This window comes from Schistocerca piceifrons, chromosome 3 (assembly GCF_021461385.2).
Source record: "Schistocerca piceifrons isolate TAMUIC-IGC-003096 chromosome 3, iqSchPice1.1, whole genome shotgun sequence".
Lineage (NCBI taxonomy): Eukaryota > Metazoa > Arthropoda > Insecta > Orthoptera > Acrididae > Schistocerca > Schistocerca piceifrons.
Genome location: NC_060140.1, coordinates 333,652,847 through 333,670,792, shown reverse-complemented (window position 1 = coordinate 333,670,792; position 17,946 = coordinate 333,652,847). Strand labels below are relative to the sequence as shown.

General features: G+C 43.1%; 1 protein-coding gene and 1 long non-coding RNA gene across 3 annotated transcripts in view; one reads left to right on the top strand and one right to left on the bottom strand.

The window, feature by feature from the left end:
- The window catches only part of LOC124789801 (fatty acid synthase), a 90,458-nt gene extending 84,150 nt beyond the window's left edge, over positions 1-6,308 (bottom strand). For both annotated transcript variants that reach the window (XM_047257279.1, XM_047257280.1), the window contains exon 1: positions 6,180-6,308. The gene's annotated coding sequence lies outside the window, so the exon portion shown is untranslated. The remainder of the gene's footprint in view (positions 1-6,179) is intronic.
- Positions 6,309-6,555: 247 nt separating this feature from the next.
- The window catches only part of LOC124789464, a 55,554-nt gene continuing 44,163 nt past the window's right edge, over positions 6,556-17,946 (top strand). Inside the window, exon 1 of the long non-coding RNA XR_007016122.1 lies at positions 6,556-6,864. This is a non-coding gene — a long non-coding RNA (uncharacterized LOC124789464). The remainder of the gene's footprint in view (positions 6,865-17,946) is intronic.

Genomic DNA, 17,946 nt, shown 5'->3' with positions numbered 1-17,946 from the left:
GACATATAAAAGAAATAAAGACATAAAGGGAGGGCAGTTTGTTATTAATTACTTAACCTTTAATAACATCCATGCTGTGTCCAAAGAGACAAATTGCTACATATTAATAAACACATGTCTTATAGCTCTCCTCTTACCCACGTCTTAGACGGGAATCGTCATCTGAAAGTCAGTAAAATAAAGGGCGAGTTTAAAGCATCCAGTCATCAGTGGAGTATTCATTGATATGTCACCTTTTTGCGCAGGCTGAAACTGTCTTTCGAATCAGAGAGATGGTAAGACGTAGTCGGTCGAAGGTAGCGCTTCGGATTCGTGCGTTATGCTCAGGCACACTTACAGTGCTGTCAAATGTTATCAAATGATGTGTTTGGAATATCACAAATGACGTCAAGGAAATACGAAGAAGGAAGGAAGGAAGATTAAGGTTTACCATCTCGTCGTTATAGATGCAGATTGGACAAGGATGGGAGAGGAAATCGGCAGCGCCCGTTTTAAAGTAAGCGATCTACCATCCGGATGAGCGTTCAACCCTCGGTCCTCTCGAATGCGAGCCCATTGTCTACAGGAGGAACTGTATGTATCCTTCGACACGTTCCAAATATGTGATTACGAACCACACATGGAAGACGAATGAGATGACTATGTATGAAGTGGTTATGCTAGGCAATACACAAGAGGAGTTAAAAAGCGCCGGCCGAAGTGGCCGCGCGGTTCTGGCGCTGCAGTCTGGAACCGCGAGACCGCTTCGGTCGCAGGTTCGAATCCTGCCTCGGGCATGGATGTGTGTGATGTCCTTAGGTTAGTTAGGTTTAACTAGTTCTAAGTTCTAGGGGACTAATGACCTCAGCAGTTGAGTCCCATAGCGCTCAGAGCCATTTTGAAGTTAAAAAGCGTACTGCATTAAAAGAGCCATTCTTAGGACTCTGTGAATTACGCAGACCATCTCGTCCCAGCAGCTTTATTGTCCAAAAATGTCGGCTGCTGGGGCAGTCTGTTAGGTGAAAATTTACGAGATGAAATGTGGTCAGGGCTAAATACCTCCGCAGGAGTCAATGAATGATCCTGAAACTAACACGACGGGAAAACTGGTAAGCTTTTCCGTTAACAAAACGAAAGCGTCTACTGATTTTGTACATCCTCCTCTTCATCAAAGGGCTTTGAACTGTTTTCACAGGATGGTAATGTACAGGTCAAAAGTCATTGAACGCGTAGAAGTTCTACAATCGGAAATAACACGAAACGGAAAGATATCCAGCTGCTGATAGAGCTGAAGTGCCGAAATATGTGTGGGTGGAGGTTTAGAAAAGATTCCTTTTTACAAAGACCAGTAGATCTCACCTAAAATCGTTACTTTCTCTTAATGGTATCAGTCTGTAATAGATGGCAAAGGACTTGTAATATCAGTTCAACAGAATGGATGGTGTCTTGGAAATACGTTCACAAGATGAACATAAAAGTAGAACTATGGTAACAAGACTAACGGGTTATTTATAAAAAGCAGATGTTTTCTACTTATAGCTTAAGCAGGTATAAGCGGAAAATGGCGTCCTTTACATAATTTATGCAAACTGTACGGCCATGTTACAGGAATAGTAAATAAGTTTAGTCGAATTAAGTCATTCGACGATGATGGAATTAAATGAAGTGGTGCACTACATATAGGAAGAAGAGTTTGCTATTTTGGCAGTAAACCAATGACGACGGCGGAAGTAAACAGCATATAACATGTAGAATATGAATAGCAAGAAAAGCTCTCCTGAAAAAGATCGATATTATGACATTACAGCATAAATTTAAGTTTTAAGAATTCTCCTTTTGAAAGTATTTGTTTAATAGGTAGTCTTATAATAAAAGCGAAAAGTGGGCGATAAAGATAAGAAGTGAAAAAATAAACTTTTGAAACTTGGTATTACATAGTAATTGTGAAGATTGCATGGGTAGTTAACGAAGTACTGGTTCGAATGGGAAAGAAAAAAAAAAATGGCACGACTTGATTAAAAATGGAATAGGTTGAGGAAACGTTCTTACCATCAAGTAATAATTTTGGTAATGGAGGGAAGTGTAGGAGTTTAAAAATTATGAAGATAGATAGAGAGAGAGAGAGAGAGAGAGAGAGAGAGAAAGACTATAATAAGCAGGTTTAAACACTTATGCGGTAGTTCCGAAAATATGAAGAGACTTGCACCGGTAAACTAGCGTGGAGAGATGCATCAAACCAGGCTTCGGACTGAAGATTACAACAGTGATATCTCAATTTCTATAATAGGACACACAATTGTTACAAGCATCGGCCATTTTGATAACTACATACAAACGCCCGATCCTTTAAAGAATCGAATTCATATGGAGAAACGTCTTCAAAGTCTGATTATTTTCGCGCATCTCAATGTTTATGACGTTATATCTTCTGACGTATATGTCATACACGGCTATATATTGTAGTTGCCTTTTACGTTGTCAGTAGTGCTTACTTGCAGTCATAACAGAACACGCAAGGTGAATGAATGTGTTTATTCCTTTAGCTTAAAAATATTTTGTAATTTGCTTTGGTGGTACGGTATTCAAAAACTATTGTTGCTTAGGCTTGTTTATTTGTATAGATAACTAGAAGGATGCCAAAACACAGTGAGTACTCCGTTGACGTGAGACAAGCTGTTTTGCAGGCTTTGAAGAAGGGAAAGTCTCAGTCTAGCGTTGCTAAGAACTACGGCATATTACAAGAACTAATAAGTGTGTCGAATCGACGGCAAAAAGGAAGGAATATTAGCCAATAAGCCAAGGCCAGGTCGTCCTTGAAAACCAACAAAGGACAGAATGATTTGTAAGCAGCACCATGGACTGAACTTACATGTCTCTACTCTAAAACATCGCCTAGTAGCAGATAATTTGGATACGTCCATCATGTAAATCACCCATAAATTCAAAAATAGGAAGACCAAAATACAGTTGAAAAAAACATCAAACTGGCAGTGCTACAGATTGGTCAAAAGTTTTATCGAGTGATGAGAGGAAATTTAACGTATTTTCTTGTGATAGTGTGGAGTGTGTAAGTCGATCAAAAAAACCAAAGGGACAACAAGAAGTACTAGGTACCGACCATTGAGGGCAGCGTCATAGTATGAGGCTGTTTTTCTAGACACGGGGTTGGTCTCTAATCCATACAGAAGGCAAAACGGGTCGTTTCCTGTACAGTGACTTTTTTAGAAAAGAATATGGTTCCACATAAGAGAAAGACTATGCAACATAATTGGATATTTCAACAGGACGGTGATTCAAAGAACACTTCTGACCATTTACAAAAAAAAGAAAAAAATTCTTTTCAGATGAAAAAGAGTAGACTTTTTGAGTGGCCAGGCCAGAACCTGGATCTATAATTGAACTGAACTCCAATGGAATGCACTGGATCGACGTGTTCGTCGTAGAAGCAACTCAAACAAGATCAGCTTGCTGTTGCGTTATTGAAAGAATGGCAAGAACTCCCACTTGACCTGTTACGAAAACTTGTGGAATCAACTGCAAATATAATTATGTGCAGTGTAATAGCCCATGGGTATGCAGAGAAATACCCGTTTGTTCTTCAGATTCCAGAACAGTTTTGAATTATTTTTACATACTTAGAAACTTAGACTTACAAAATACTTGCCAGCCACGAGAATTGTTATTTGTTTTGGTCTACGATAACTTTGTTTAAAGTAAATGTAGTTTACTACATCGATTATAATTACATACTTTTCAATGATACATTGGTAGGTTTTCTTGTTACACACTTTTCTCTATATAAAGGCTATTAATGCTTTCTGCAAAATACTTTTGAGTGCTACTGTATGTAGATATCGTCTGCAAATAGATTAGGTTGTGATGAAGTGATATAGTAAAATGTCATGAACTTTTTTCATTTCATCATCTTGTGTTTGTATGTAGGGGGGGGGGGGGGGCAGAGAGGGGTCAGCGAGAAAAAGTTTCTTAAAAGTTTGAAATTATGTGTAAAGTTTGTGAAAAGCTGCTAAGTGCACTTATTCCCAAATACTGGATGAATAAAGTCCTGGTATTTGCGCGCCGCCAATTATGTTGTCTCGAGAAAAACATAGTTTTAACTGTAATACGTGTAGTATTGCGTTAAACTTTTAACATAACATTATACCTCTTAACGGCAACATTTTAAGTTTTTAACTTCGATCAATAATTACGTGAAATATTGAAAATAAAAATTTTGTTCGTCCCCTCTCCGCCCCCCCCCCCCCCCCGAAGCCGTTATGTAGGCAACCTGCTACCGAACCATAACTCTGTTATAAATCTACATAACAGATGTTGATAGACGTTGAAAAGCAAAATATTTATCAACAGCCGGAGCTTAATTAACTGTTGCAGAAGTCTGTCTGCAGCAATTTTCCGCGAAGCCAGTGCGTCCCTGGTCGTCGGCGTTGATTTGTAGGTCTGACCGGCAGTTTCCATCCTGCTCCGGAAGGTTCGCAACACAGCGGCGGAAGCAGCGCCGGGCCTACAGCTGTTGGCGAAATCGAGCCGGCAACGCGGCACAATTCCCCCCCAACCCCCTCTCACCTGCTGCTTCTGCGGTCTGCATGGCACCACTGAGTGACTCACTCTATCGGAACCTGCCAGGACGACACCGGGGCAGCCGTTGACAGCGGGACGCCGCACACACTGTGGGTCGGTCCTCTTACAAACTGGCCGCTTTTTCTCCAACAGAGGGAGTACGGGCTTAAGTGAACGATCAGTTAATGACAATGTGTGTTGCTTGGGACAATGGTCCGATGTAACTAGGCCAACTCGCGCCATTTATCTGCCGCACGCGCGTTGGCGTTCTGCTGATTCGATAATTCGTGGAGACGAGATGCCGAGAATCCGCCGCATGCTGAGACTTTGGGCGATGGTAAATTCGACACGTCTTCGGAGAACGACGCGAGAAGCAAGGCAGATGGCCCTGGTTTTCCTGCTGTTTTTGCAGTGACTCAAAAGCGTTACTCCTGAAGGATTCAGGAGACAGGGCACATTATTTGCGACATGCCAGACTGGTTAATTTAGTAAAAGGACATCCAAGGCAGTCAGTTGAGTCTCAGTGTTTCTGGCTGCACATCACTCAGCCCAGCAATTTCACTACCGCATGTATAAATTGGATATCGCGATCACCATTCGTAGATTTCGCGTAAATTGTTATACAATCTAAGCTCACTGACCCTAGAGAAGAGGCATCAACAGTTATGCTGAAATGAACCCGCTACACTACTTGAAAATCGCTAATGTTGGCAGGGTATTATTTCTGTAATTTAGTATTGTTCTGTAAGTTTAACAAGGAGATCTGAGAATAAGATGCACTTTTTATTACAGACGAAAAGCCGAAACATTGCTTGGATGCTCCGTGCTGATGAGGACGCTTTGTTGTGTGACTAAATAGCATGTGCTCTTGTTTACCAAGGAACTTTAAATACCTTTTACACTGAAGCTGGTTGGGAGCTATTGCAGACCTTATCACACAGGCTTCGATTCATTGATAGGTTGCTGAGAAACTGCAAGTTTATAGTGAAATCCCTTAGGTTATACGTGTATAGCCTGCACCGAAATCCTCCTCAAGTGTATAGAAAGCGTCTCGTATTGGATTAACTGCACAGTTCAAGAATACAAAAGAGCAACACGAATGGTGACATGTCTGTCTGACGCGCGGGAAAGTACTGAAGAACACCAGTTTCTGAAGTGGCAGGCAGTTTACAAAAGACGTAAATCATACCGCAAAAATTCACTACGGTGTTCTCGAATGGGGTATACGAATACTATCTATTCCCTTCATATTACTCTGGTGGAAACGGCGAAGGAAATATTGGAGTAATAACAGACTGCAAAGAGAGTCATAAGCATCTTCTCACCCTACATGCATGAAAAGAAAAAGTAAAAACTGTAATATATATGGTATAGTGAAAAAAATCTCCGATACGCGTTTTGCGGTAATATTTCCGAGTATATAAGTAGGCAAAAAATAAACAGTAAACCTAATCAAAACACGCAAGGGCTCTGTATGAGCATAGCTTTTCTTAATGCCTTCTAACCGGTACTGTAAAAGCTTGGGAGCATGATCAATAAAAGGACACCGCAATTTTCATCGTCAGGTAACTGGCCGATAGCACACGCTGAGAATTAAGCCCTGCCGGCTTTCGCTGTCGACTCACCTTAGTTAATCGCGAACGCTGTTTGTCTTGGTTAATTCGAGGAAGCTCCTTCCTTGTGTAGTTAAGCGATGGCAAGTCTTCCCCTGTGTAGCCACCGCACCAGACACAGTCACTGTTAGGACTGCCGAGGGCGGCGGGCCGGTCGTTTTATGTCCGCGGAGATGGTCCGATGTCAGACTACCGGCCGCTAGCCAATCAGAAGGCGGCGCGACCACGCGCAGTTGGCTTGCGCATGCGGACCGCGCCCGCTCTCGCCACGCGGAACACGGCGGGCACGTCAGGCGTTGGCTGCGTGGCGCCTCCGCTACCCTTAGATTATTTCTGCAGCTTATCTGGACCTGGAGCACGCTGCGGAAAGAAATTCCCGCGATGTGCACAGACCGTGGCGGTTGCGTCAACCGCGGGTGACCAAGGCGTGCCGCATCTGCGGCGTGTTACCGTGCTTCGAGCGCCCAGAGGTGTTCTATGACGCGGCTTGAGTGTGATCGGCGATTGTTCTCTTTGCGCGCCAGCGATCACTTTACGTTACACCTAGAAGCAATACTCCTCAGCTGCCTGGAGCAGACTGCTTGTTTTTGTACTCGGACCAGAGGGCCCCGCGGCAGCAGTGGATGATCGTGGCAAAACAGTGCAAATGTACTAATACGCACATATTTGTGAGTGGGAGGCAGAAGGCTGACCGAGAGTAAGCATGCACGTTCGTTTATTTCTGTGTGTGTGTGTTTTAAGGGTATTTTGTGGAAGAGAATGCCACAGCAACACGAAACAAAGTTTATTCTCGTCGGCATGTATAGTTCTCATGTTACGCACCTGCAGCGCTTCACGCGACCAGAGGTGTTTACGTCTCGGCTCGGATGTTACCGGCAGTTGATCTTGTTGCCCGCCAGCGAGCTCCTTACCTGCAAATTACGAACAATGCTGCTAGACTACCCAGTATGCATATTCTTGAACATTTGTGTGTTTTAAGGATTTGTCGCACACGAAAGAAATGTTAGCATCGTTCTGTATTGTTACTGTTTATTACACTTAATTTGTAATCTAATCTGTGGTGGTAGGCCCTTGTATTCACTTGTACAAAGAGGCAATGCTTCCGTCTTCGATCTACTGCGACGTTATACCGCACGTACTTTATTGTCCTGTTAGTAGAATTTTCAGTGCGTCAGAGTTACAATTAAAGCTCGTAGGGAATTACTTTTTGTAATTTGCCGCAGCACTACATTTACGTTTAGGGGGGGGGGGGGGAAAGCTGCAATGCATTTGTCTTCGAATATAAAACTGACTACGATGAAAGTGAAATACAGAACTAAGAAAATGACTAACTCTGAATACAAAAGAAGTCTTAGGAAGTATGTATTACATTATAAAGGATTCAAACTTAGGTTTGTGTTTTGCTTCCTCTGCAAAAGCAGGCACAGCAGTTCACCAAATGACCTTGAAACAACTGAACTGAGCGCTTTCGCACTGTTTTGCCATATCGGCGTCTGTGACGGTTACTGTTAGAAAATTACGCAGTTACAACACTATTAGTACAGTTTACACCAACGTTCGGTGTCCATATCATGAGCCAGTCTCTCGTGATCCTCTGTTATACACCTTTCTTTTGACAGGGAAGTCATTACGCTTGCGATTGGTGCGTGCGGTAGGCTTTCCGTCACAATGTTTGTTCACGTCTCAAGAAAAACAATTTGCTCTGTGAGGCGTGTGTAGACTTTAATGGTGCTGAAATAATAAAGAATAAGTAAATAACAGTGTGTGTAACAGTCCTGATAGTGACGTCACTGAAACCAGTAAACAAACGAAGTATAGAAACACTGTATTTTATAGATAATACGTGAAGATAATATGCTTAAATCAAAATATTTCACAGAAGAAATACATCTGCCTGATTGCTGCTACTAGTTACTAATATAGCAGTGTAAATGGCCACTGTGGTCTGAATTTGGGGATATAACTAGCTATCAAGGCATTGTTTTTATGTGGATAGGTGATCCAGCCACTACAAAGGTTTTGTGATATATGCTACGTAATTGTTTCTCCCATATGCCACCATTCGCTGTTTTTCTTTCCACTGTGGAAATTTATATAGTACGAACTAAACTGTAATTTTTGATGGGTCTCCCGGTGTACTTTCATACATAGCCACATCATATACCTGTCTCGATCTCTCTGTTTATCTTTGTACGTAGTTTCTGTACTAGAACAATTAATATAAAGTGCAAGTGTGTAAACAGCTTTAGCGATTTTTGTAACTTCTGCGGAAAATTGAGTTTATTACGAGAAAAGGAAAGACAACGTGGAGGTGCAACTGTACAGCGACTCTCAGAAGCCTCTGCAAATACTTTTGAAATTCATGAACACATCGAAATCTGTAGCAATGTGCAAGGCCTCAGGAAATCAGTGCATTTAAAATTCAATCCGAGCGGTCATAGTGCACTATAGTATGCTTTCTAATTAGGCCACAAAACTGTATTGTAGCATAATGCAGTATTTTGCGTTCGCTTTAAATGAAAATAAAAAGGAGACTTTTGAAAATATGATAATCTGTCAGTTCAGGTTTTACAGCATTTCCGAGAAGCACTCCGTCGATCAAAAACCCGTGGCCATTCGTGCTATCATTTGTATACGTTCAATATCCCTTTTTAATCCTATCTGATATGGGTCACCCACAACTGAGCAATATTCTCGGATGGAACGCACTTGTGTCCTTTCTGGACTGACTGTATTACCCGGTATCTTATCAATCAACCGAAGTCGCTATCTGTTTTATCTCCGACTGATCTTATGTGATCATTCCATTTCATATTCTCATGAATGGTTAAGCAAAAGCGTTTATCCTGAAGATGATTTGCTCGAAGGATCTTTCCAAAACTGCAGCTGCACCTCGAGGAAGTTCGCTATAAGGTAATGGATGACTGACAATTAGAGGAAGGTGAAATAACTGACACTGACCAAAAGCAAATGCGAGAATGATTTTTTCGTCAATATTTGGACCGCTTGGAATAGAATCCAACAGATTTACTCAAGCGCCAAAGAAACTAGTATAGGTATGCGTATTCAAATACAGAGATATGTAAACAGGCAGAAAGCGGCGCTGCGGTCGGCAAGTGTCTTTCGACCGTCCCAGCCGACTGAAAGGACGTCATGAAGCCAGGTTCACACTCGCACACTCGCCAGCTTGCAGAAATAACTCTCCATCGAACAACAGGGGCCCATCTGTCCCTGTCATGCAGCAGCAGTTGTTAAACAGGTTACTGCTGCTACGATGCCAGGTTATCAAGATTTAAGTGAGTTTGAACGTGGTGTTATAGTCGGCTCACAAGCGATGGGCCACCGCGTCTTCGAGGTAGCGATGGAGTAGGGGTTTTCTCGTACGATCATTTCACGAGTGTACCGTGAATATCAGGAATCTGGTAAAACATCAAATCTCCGACATGGCTGCGGCCGGAAAAAGATTCTGCAAGGACAGGGCCAACGACGACTGAAGAGAATCGTTTCAACGTGGCAGATGTGTAATCCTTACCGCTTTCGCTACAGATTTCAGTGCTGGATCATTAACGAGTTTCAGCGCGCGAACCATTCAATGAAACATCATCGATATGGGCTTTCGGAGCCGAAGGCCCACTCGCGTGCCCTGATGACTGCATGACATAAAGCTTTACGCCTCATATGGGGCCTTCAATACCGACATTGGACTGTTGATGACTGGAAACATGTTACCTGGTCGGACGAGTCTCGTTTCAAATTGTATCGAGCGGCTGGACCTATAAGTGTATGAAGACAACTTCATGAATACATGGACCCTGCATGTCAGCAGGGGGCTGTTCAAGCTGGTGGAGGTTCAGTAATGGTGTGAGGCGTGTGCAGTTAAGAGTGATATGGTACCCGGGATAAATCTAGATACGACTCTGATAGGTGATACGTACGTAAGCATCCTGTCTGATCACCTGCATCCAATCATGTTCATTGTGGATTCCGACGAACTTGGGCAATTCTAGCAGGACAATGCGACATCCCACACGTCCAGAATTGCAATAGAGCGGCTATAAGAACACTCTTCTGAGTTTAAACATTTCCGCTGGCCACCAAACTCGCCAGAAACTAACATTATTGAGCATATCTGGGATGCCTTGCAACGTGCTGTTCAGAAGAGATCTCCATCCCCTCGTACTCTTACAGATTTATGGACAGCCCTGCAGCATTTATGGTGTCAGTTCCCTCCAGCACTACAAACATTAGTCGAGTCCATGCCACGTCGTGTTGCGGCACTTCTGCGTGCTCGCGGGGACCCTACACGATATTAGACGTGTACCAGTTTCTTTGGCTCTTCAGTGTAGTACGCCGTTGGTTACTAACAAGGGCACAGCATCTACTCGTCATCACCGATATCGTCCAGATTAATGGTATATGCAGGGTTTGTGCAGAAACGGAAGCGACAGAAGTGGCAGTCGCAGATGGAAAGCGTTCATTTAAATAGCATCTTTGGCGCGGGTCGGGGGTGTCAGTCATTTCTGTTTGTTTAGTTTCCAGGCAGATGTTGGCGATGCGGAAAGAGTACAGAGCGGTAATCCGAGAGCCGTGGAGTCGAGCCCCTCTGCGGAAGCCTATTTTTATTTTAAAATTCTATGTTCCTTACACGGGAAATAAACCGGAAATGTTCAGTACATTATATTCATTAATATTTTCATAAAAAGCACGAAAGAAAAGGCAAAGGAGAATTTGAGATTGGAAATAAATTTCCAGGAAGGGATTATAAGGCGTACGTGCACGGGAACGTAGTATATCTAATTAGATACTAGTATTATTTTACAGTTCATGATTCACACTTGATGGGGTGATATTGATGGTAAAGACAGAGTAAGCAGTAATTTTATCCGGACCTTGCGCAATTTATAAACGCCGCATTTTTACAGTTACATCGATGTTTGAAAGTGCCACAGAAAAGCAAAATTGGCTTGCATTCATAAAAGGTTCTTTCTTATCGCACGGCTTGGCAGCAAACCAAGCGTAGCAAATAATTGCACCAAATATTGGCGAGGATAGCTGGTGCCCCCCTCTCCCACCCCCACCCCCGTCGCTCCTCCGTACTCCCATCATCATCAACATTAGCACCTAACTGAACTGTAGAACGAAAAATAGTTGTTTTAAACGACTAAAGATAAGTGATATTTAGATTTTGTAGGTGTTTATTAAAGTACAAATTAATGAGTCAGCGAGACAATTGGTACTGCTTACTTCTAACAACCTTTTCTTACGGGATGATGAAGCAGTTCTCAGTGCTGCCCACAACTCGTCTCAGAAAGGAAAGCTAACTATCCACAATGAGGGTAGGAACTTGTTATGAAACATGCTTCCTCTGCACTACTCTTCTCCCTAACGACACTTCCTTCATCCACACCCTGCAACTCCATTTAAAATCAATTGAGTTAAAGTGTGTATCCTAAATCACTTGACTGTCGGACTCTTTACTTTTCAAATGGCAGAAATCGGAAAACTTCAGGCCGACTGTGCTTTGTGTCTGGCCACTGCCACTAATAACAATAATATGTCGGTCCTACAATAGTGTAGTAACCATTACATTGTTACTGTTGTGATCTCGTGTTGTGCTGTCGATGAGTTCATTTATTGTTGCGAAGTGAATAAAGAAACAAGTTTGTGGTCTACTGCGGGAGGTACCTACAATTTCGAGAGGGCATTTTCATAAGCTAATTAAGCATATATGACACATATGTCTCAGTTTTATTGTCATAGATGCATAGTACAAAGTATGTGTGCACTGGGTAGACTATATGAAGAAGACGTTAGTGCATTCGTTTTACAAACTGTAACACCACATGTCAGCGGTAGTAAAAACCAAAACAAGAGAAAAATCCTTTAAAACGGGAACCTTAAGAGCTATGAGAACTTGGTCATCTTCGCTACTGTGAAAGACATCTCATCTACTGAACAAGTGCTCATAGCTCTTTTAAAGCATTCATTGTAGAGCTCATTTTTACTGGACTTTTGTTGTTGTTTTAGCCCGTACTATTTCCTATTAGGCGGCCGCGGTGGCCAAGCGGTTCTAGGCGCTTCAGTCAGGAACCGCGCGACTGCTACGGTCGCAGGTTCGAATCCTGCCTCGGGCATGGATGTGAGTGGTGTCCTTAGGTTAGTTAGGTTTAAGTAGTTCTAAGTTCTAGGGGACTGGTGACCTCAAATGTTAAGTCCCATAGTGCTCAGAGCCATTGGAACCATTTGAATCTCCTCTTAAAATATGGAAAGCAAAGACTTTGAAGTAGAAGAGGTTTGTTTCACAGTCTCGAAGATGAACAAGTGCTTGTAGCTCTTAAGGTGTCCGTCTTAGAGCCCATGTTTGCCAGACAATTTTTTTCTTATTTTGCCCCATACTACCACCTCTGTAAGTTCGTCGGTGGAATTCTGTTTCAATACGTATCAAAAGTGAACAAACCGTTTTACACTTTGCTCACAAAAACTTTCAAATAAAAAAAAACACTATTCTCAAACGAAGACGGACTTCGTTTCTCAAAAATCGCCAGAATACTAAATAAAGCCAACTAGAGCGTTATCCTAGCCCCAGTGTGCGACACCCTCAATTTCAGCACACATACAGGGTGAGAAAGAAATGCTGCACTTGGCGTCGCCATGCGATTCCTCATCCCAGTTCAAGATAAAAATGTATCTAGCAAAACCTAGTCTCGCCATTAAGTTTAACAGAAATGCGATTTAAAAAACGAGGCTCCGGCAAGGCTGTAACTGCGTGCAGCGTGGGCAAGAATAGGTAGTATGAGCTGTGCACTGTGCCAGAGCTGTCCCATTAACTCAGTGAGACATCGTGGGGAACGGATATACAGACTTGGCCATGTACGAGTCGCGTATTGGACCAAACACTTTATTTCAGTTAAAGTATCAAATTGTATCCAACTGCACCTCCACACTGTGGTATCATGTGTATTTCTTTCTGTTACAGTTACCTTAATTTCAACATTAAGACATAACATGAATTTCTTACAGGCGTCAACGACCACTCTGTTTCGTCCATGAACAAATAAAGCCAATAGAAAATAATAGTGGACATAGTAACATCGTCTGTATCCAATGAGATACAAAGAAAGCAGTAGGAAGGCTACACTACATTGCAATTTAGGCTACATACTATAATTCCATTCCATACCTTTGACTTCCAGGCTTATCTTCACAGAGCCAGTATGTCCACGTATGAGCAACATTCAATTTAGAAAAGATGTTCAAGGCGACTACCTTCCATTTGGAAACACTTGACACTCGCTGGACAGTACGTTGCTGGATCCTACGCAACACGCCTGCATCTGCCAATACCGAAACGGTAGGCATGTGATTTACCAGGTCGTGTACGTCCATGGGTGGCGTACTACACATTTGTTCCTTTAAATGCCCCCACAAATAAAAGTCTACTGGACTAAAAACCGGGGAACGTGGAGGCCAGAACGTTAGACCTTCGCGACCAATCAATTTCCGTGTAAACGCATCATTTAAATAGTAATGCAAATTCATCCCAAAGTGTGGCGGTGCATCATCATGCTGAAACTTTAGCTATCGCCGAACACCGAGTGGAGAACATTCTGTTGCGTCAGGCAAAGTATTGGAAAGAAACTTACGAAATACGAGCGCATTCGAATTGTCCGGCAATAGGCAAGGACCCAAAAGTAATGCTCCCACGATTCCAGTCCACAGGCGTATGCCAAAGCGTGAATGAAAGCCACGTTCACAGGTGACCAATAATGGCTGTTGCAGAGGTTGAAAATACATTCACGAGTGAAGCTAGATTCGTCAGTCTACAACACGTTATTCATAAAATCTTCGTTATCTTCCGCTTCGTGCAAAAGCCAATTACAAAAATGAAAGTGCGGTCTTCTTGCCGCTGGTGTCGAGTTAACGTGTAATGATATGGATGCAGTTTTTCATCGAGCAACGCTTCAACAACCAGTCTTTGAGATATCTGGAACTGCCTTGCAACATCACAGGTACTTTGCCGAGGTGATTGGTAAACGGTTTCAAGAATCGTGTCCTCTGTTCGTGGAGTACGTCTAGCCCTTGGACTACATCTGTCCATTACTTGTGGATGATGATTACCGGTTTCCCGAAAGGCGTTGCTCCAGGCGACCAAAAACATTCTCACCAGGATGGCGCCTTTGAGGGTAATGTGCACCATACGCGTAAGCAGCGGCAGCATGGTTATCGGATTCACCCGGCACTGAATGCATACCGACTTATTCATCGTTTGTGTACTCTGTAGGGAAGGCGCCCTACATGAACTTGAACTTAACAAAACCAGTTATGGTTGTGCACTGTGCAGTCAGTAGACACATGCATGCAGTTTAATGGATCCCACTGTCATGTGATAGGATATTGTTATGTGATAAAATGACGTTCTGTTTATAAACGACGAGATTTATAGAACGGACGTCTAACAAATAAAAAAGGGACCTGCCGAGGATTCGACCCACAGCTCCATGCTGGATATGGATTTGATGTTATAGCAGTCAATTTGGTGAGCTACGGCGGCTGGTACGATAGTGCGGACTGATACACGTTCCTTTGTACATTACGATGCACTGCACAACGTGGCAGTGTTGCCAGCTCCTCGTTTTCATACATGTGTTTTCAAAGTGCAACCAGTGTGATTTTACTAGATAAACTTTTGTCTTGAATTTGGATGAAGAATCACATGTCGACCTCCAAATGCGACGTTTTTTCTTCGCCCTGTATGTTTAGGCACATACAGCTCGCAGTAGCTGAGTCATAAATAGAAAATTTATGAAAATAAGCCATTAATATCTTCTCAAACTGCTCGTGATATAATGTTTCACTTTCAGACCTGTGGGATATGGAAAACGAACTATCATTGGTGATGGCACAAATATGCCCGACATGACGAAACTGCCGGTACCACTGGACGAGAGTGATTTTATACTCCCTCCTCCTTTGCCGTAGGAAGCTCTCTGGTTGACCTGTTTTGAAGAAAAGTAGAAAAAGGGTAATGGGCATGGCTTCAGATGTAGTTGAACAACGTGATTGCGTAAGCTGATATGGCAGTAAAGTACTCATCTGTCACTGGACTAATTATGTGTGTTTACTGTAACTCAGTAGGCTTAGAAGCATTCCGATTGGACTATTTCCAGGAAATTAAATAGAAAAATGAAAGGAAAACTGGCGTGGGGAAGGGGAAGATGGAGGTATGTGGTTTAATAGGGGGGCATGGCTTAATAGAGAGGAGGGCATGCTGACGTCATGAGTTTACTCTTGGATGTAGACAACGATCAAGGGCGAAAACCGAGCGAGGTGGCGCAGTGGTTAGACACTGGACTCGCATTCGGGAGAACGATGGTTCAATCCCGGGTCCGGCCATCCTGATTTAGGTTTTCCGTGATTTCCCTAAATCACTCCAGGCAAATGCCGGGATGGTTCCTCTGAAAGGGCACGGCCGACTTCCTTCCCCATCCTTCCCTAATCCGATGAGACCGATGACCACGCTGTCTGGTCTCCTATCCCAAACAACCAACCAACCAACCAAGGGCGAAATTGGGTAAAGAATTAATAAACACTTGTTTCCATGGCTACAAATCGGCATTGTTCGCAACCCATGGCCCCAAATCATCACATACTTCCTATTGCAGGGATAGGCTACAACTGTGTCTCACTCTTTTCCCTACGATTGCTTCCCTTTAATGTGTTTCGACTGTTATAACCACAGTCTGGTTTCTGTACAAGTTGTATACTGGTGTGTAAAACTTAAGGACGAAAGAAACTTTCACACAATGTATCACTGACATGTAACATTGCTCCATATAACTTGGACCATGCACAGATGGAATTGCTACAGTATAGTCAATAAAATTCTTCTGGGATGTTGACAACATTGTCAATACATAAAATTATCCGACGTTTCGGCCAGTGTTGCAAGTGACCTTCCTCAGGGCTTTAGGTTGAGCTGACTATGGAATGAGACATACTTTAGTCATTGTACGAGGGTCTCTCCAAAAGAAATGCACACAATTTTTTTTAAATCCATCTTTTATTCTACATGTTTGAAAGTTTTACAGTGTGTAGATACATCGTTTTGGAACAATATTTTCATTTTTACACATAATATCCATCCCTCTCAACTGCCTTACGCCATTTTGGAACCAGCGCCTGTATACCCGCATGGTAAAATTCTGGACCAACCTGTTGGAGACACTGTTGGCAGCATACACAAGGGTTTTGTGATCGCTTCCATGGTTTTTTGACTGACATGTGGCCGTGCATTTTCGTGCAGCAGCAAAACATCCTGCTTTTGCCGATGTGGTTGAACACGACTCAGTCGAGCTTGAAGTTTCTTCAGTGTTGTCACATATGCATCAGAATTTATGGTAGTTCCACTTGGCATGATGTCCACAAGCAAGAGTCCTTCGGAATCGAAAAACGCCGAAGCAATAACTTTTCCAGCAGAAGGTTTGGTTTTGAATTTTTTTTTTCTTGGGTGAATTTGCATGATCCCACTCCATTGATTGCCTGTTCGTCTCTGATGAAAAATGATGGAGCCATGTTTCATCACCTGTCACAATTCTTGCAAGAAATTCGCCTCCACCATTCTCGTACTGTTCCAAAAGTTCGCTGCATACCGTTTTCTTGTTTCTTTGTGAGCCACTGACATCATCCTGGGAACCCACCTGGCACAAACCTTTTCAACGCCAACGCTTTCAGTATTCTGCAAACACTTCCTTCCCTTATCCCAACGTAGTGTGACAATTCGTTCACTGTGATGCGTCTGTCAGCAGTCACCAATTAGTTAACTCTCTGCACATTGTCTGGAGTGTGTGCAGTACGAGGCCTGCTGCTGCGAGGACAATCCTCAATATTGCCGTGCCCGCTTTCATCGCGTAACCTGCTTGCCCACCAACTAACTGTACTGGGATGACAGCAGCATCTCCATACATCTTTTTCAACCTCTTGTGGATGTTTCCACTGTCTCGTTTTCACAGCACAGGAATTCTATGACAGCACTTTGCTTCTGACGAACGTCAAGTGTTGCAGCCATCTGGAAGACATGCTGTGACGGCGCCACTCACGGGAACAGGCTGAACTAAGTTTGAAAACAAGCGGGAAGGATGTATCTACACACTGTAAAACTTTTACACATGCAGATGCCGGCCGGGGTGGCCGAGCGGTTCTAGGCGCTACAGTCTGGAACCACGCGACCGCTACGGTCGCATGTTCGAATCCTGCTTCGGACATGGATGTTTGTGGTGTCCTTGGGTTAGTTGGGTTTAAGTAGTTCTAAGTTCTAGGGGACTGATGACTTCATAAGTTAAGTCCCATAGTGCTCAGAGCCATTTGAACCATTTTTGAACACATGAAGAATGAAAACTGTATTTTTACCAAAACAGTGTGTATTTCTTTTGGAGTGACCCTCGTATAATAGCGGAGGAAGCTGTTTACGTAATTTGATAGGGTACTTGAGGACAGGAGAATGAGGGGTGTTAGGCATTCTTTATTCGTCTATATATGCTCATTGTCAATGGTGGATAAAGCAATGTTTGATTGGTGTTTCCATTATTTCTTGCCATTGGTGGAAACAGGCGAATTAGAAACTGGCGGTAGCTATGACGTAGCGCTGTTTACTTGTTGCCAGGTGCGGGCTGCGGCGTGCCTGTGCCCTCTGTACGTACAACCACCGCTGTCTCCCGGGCGCCTGTGTGAGTTGCTTTGCGCGCGCTGTCCTCCCGTAGCTTTGTCACTGCTGGCAGCCAGG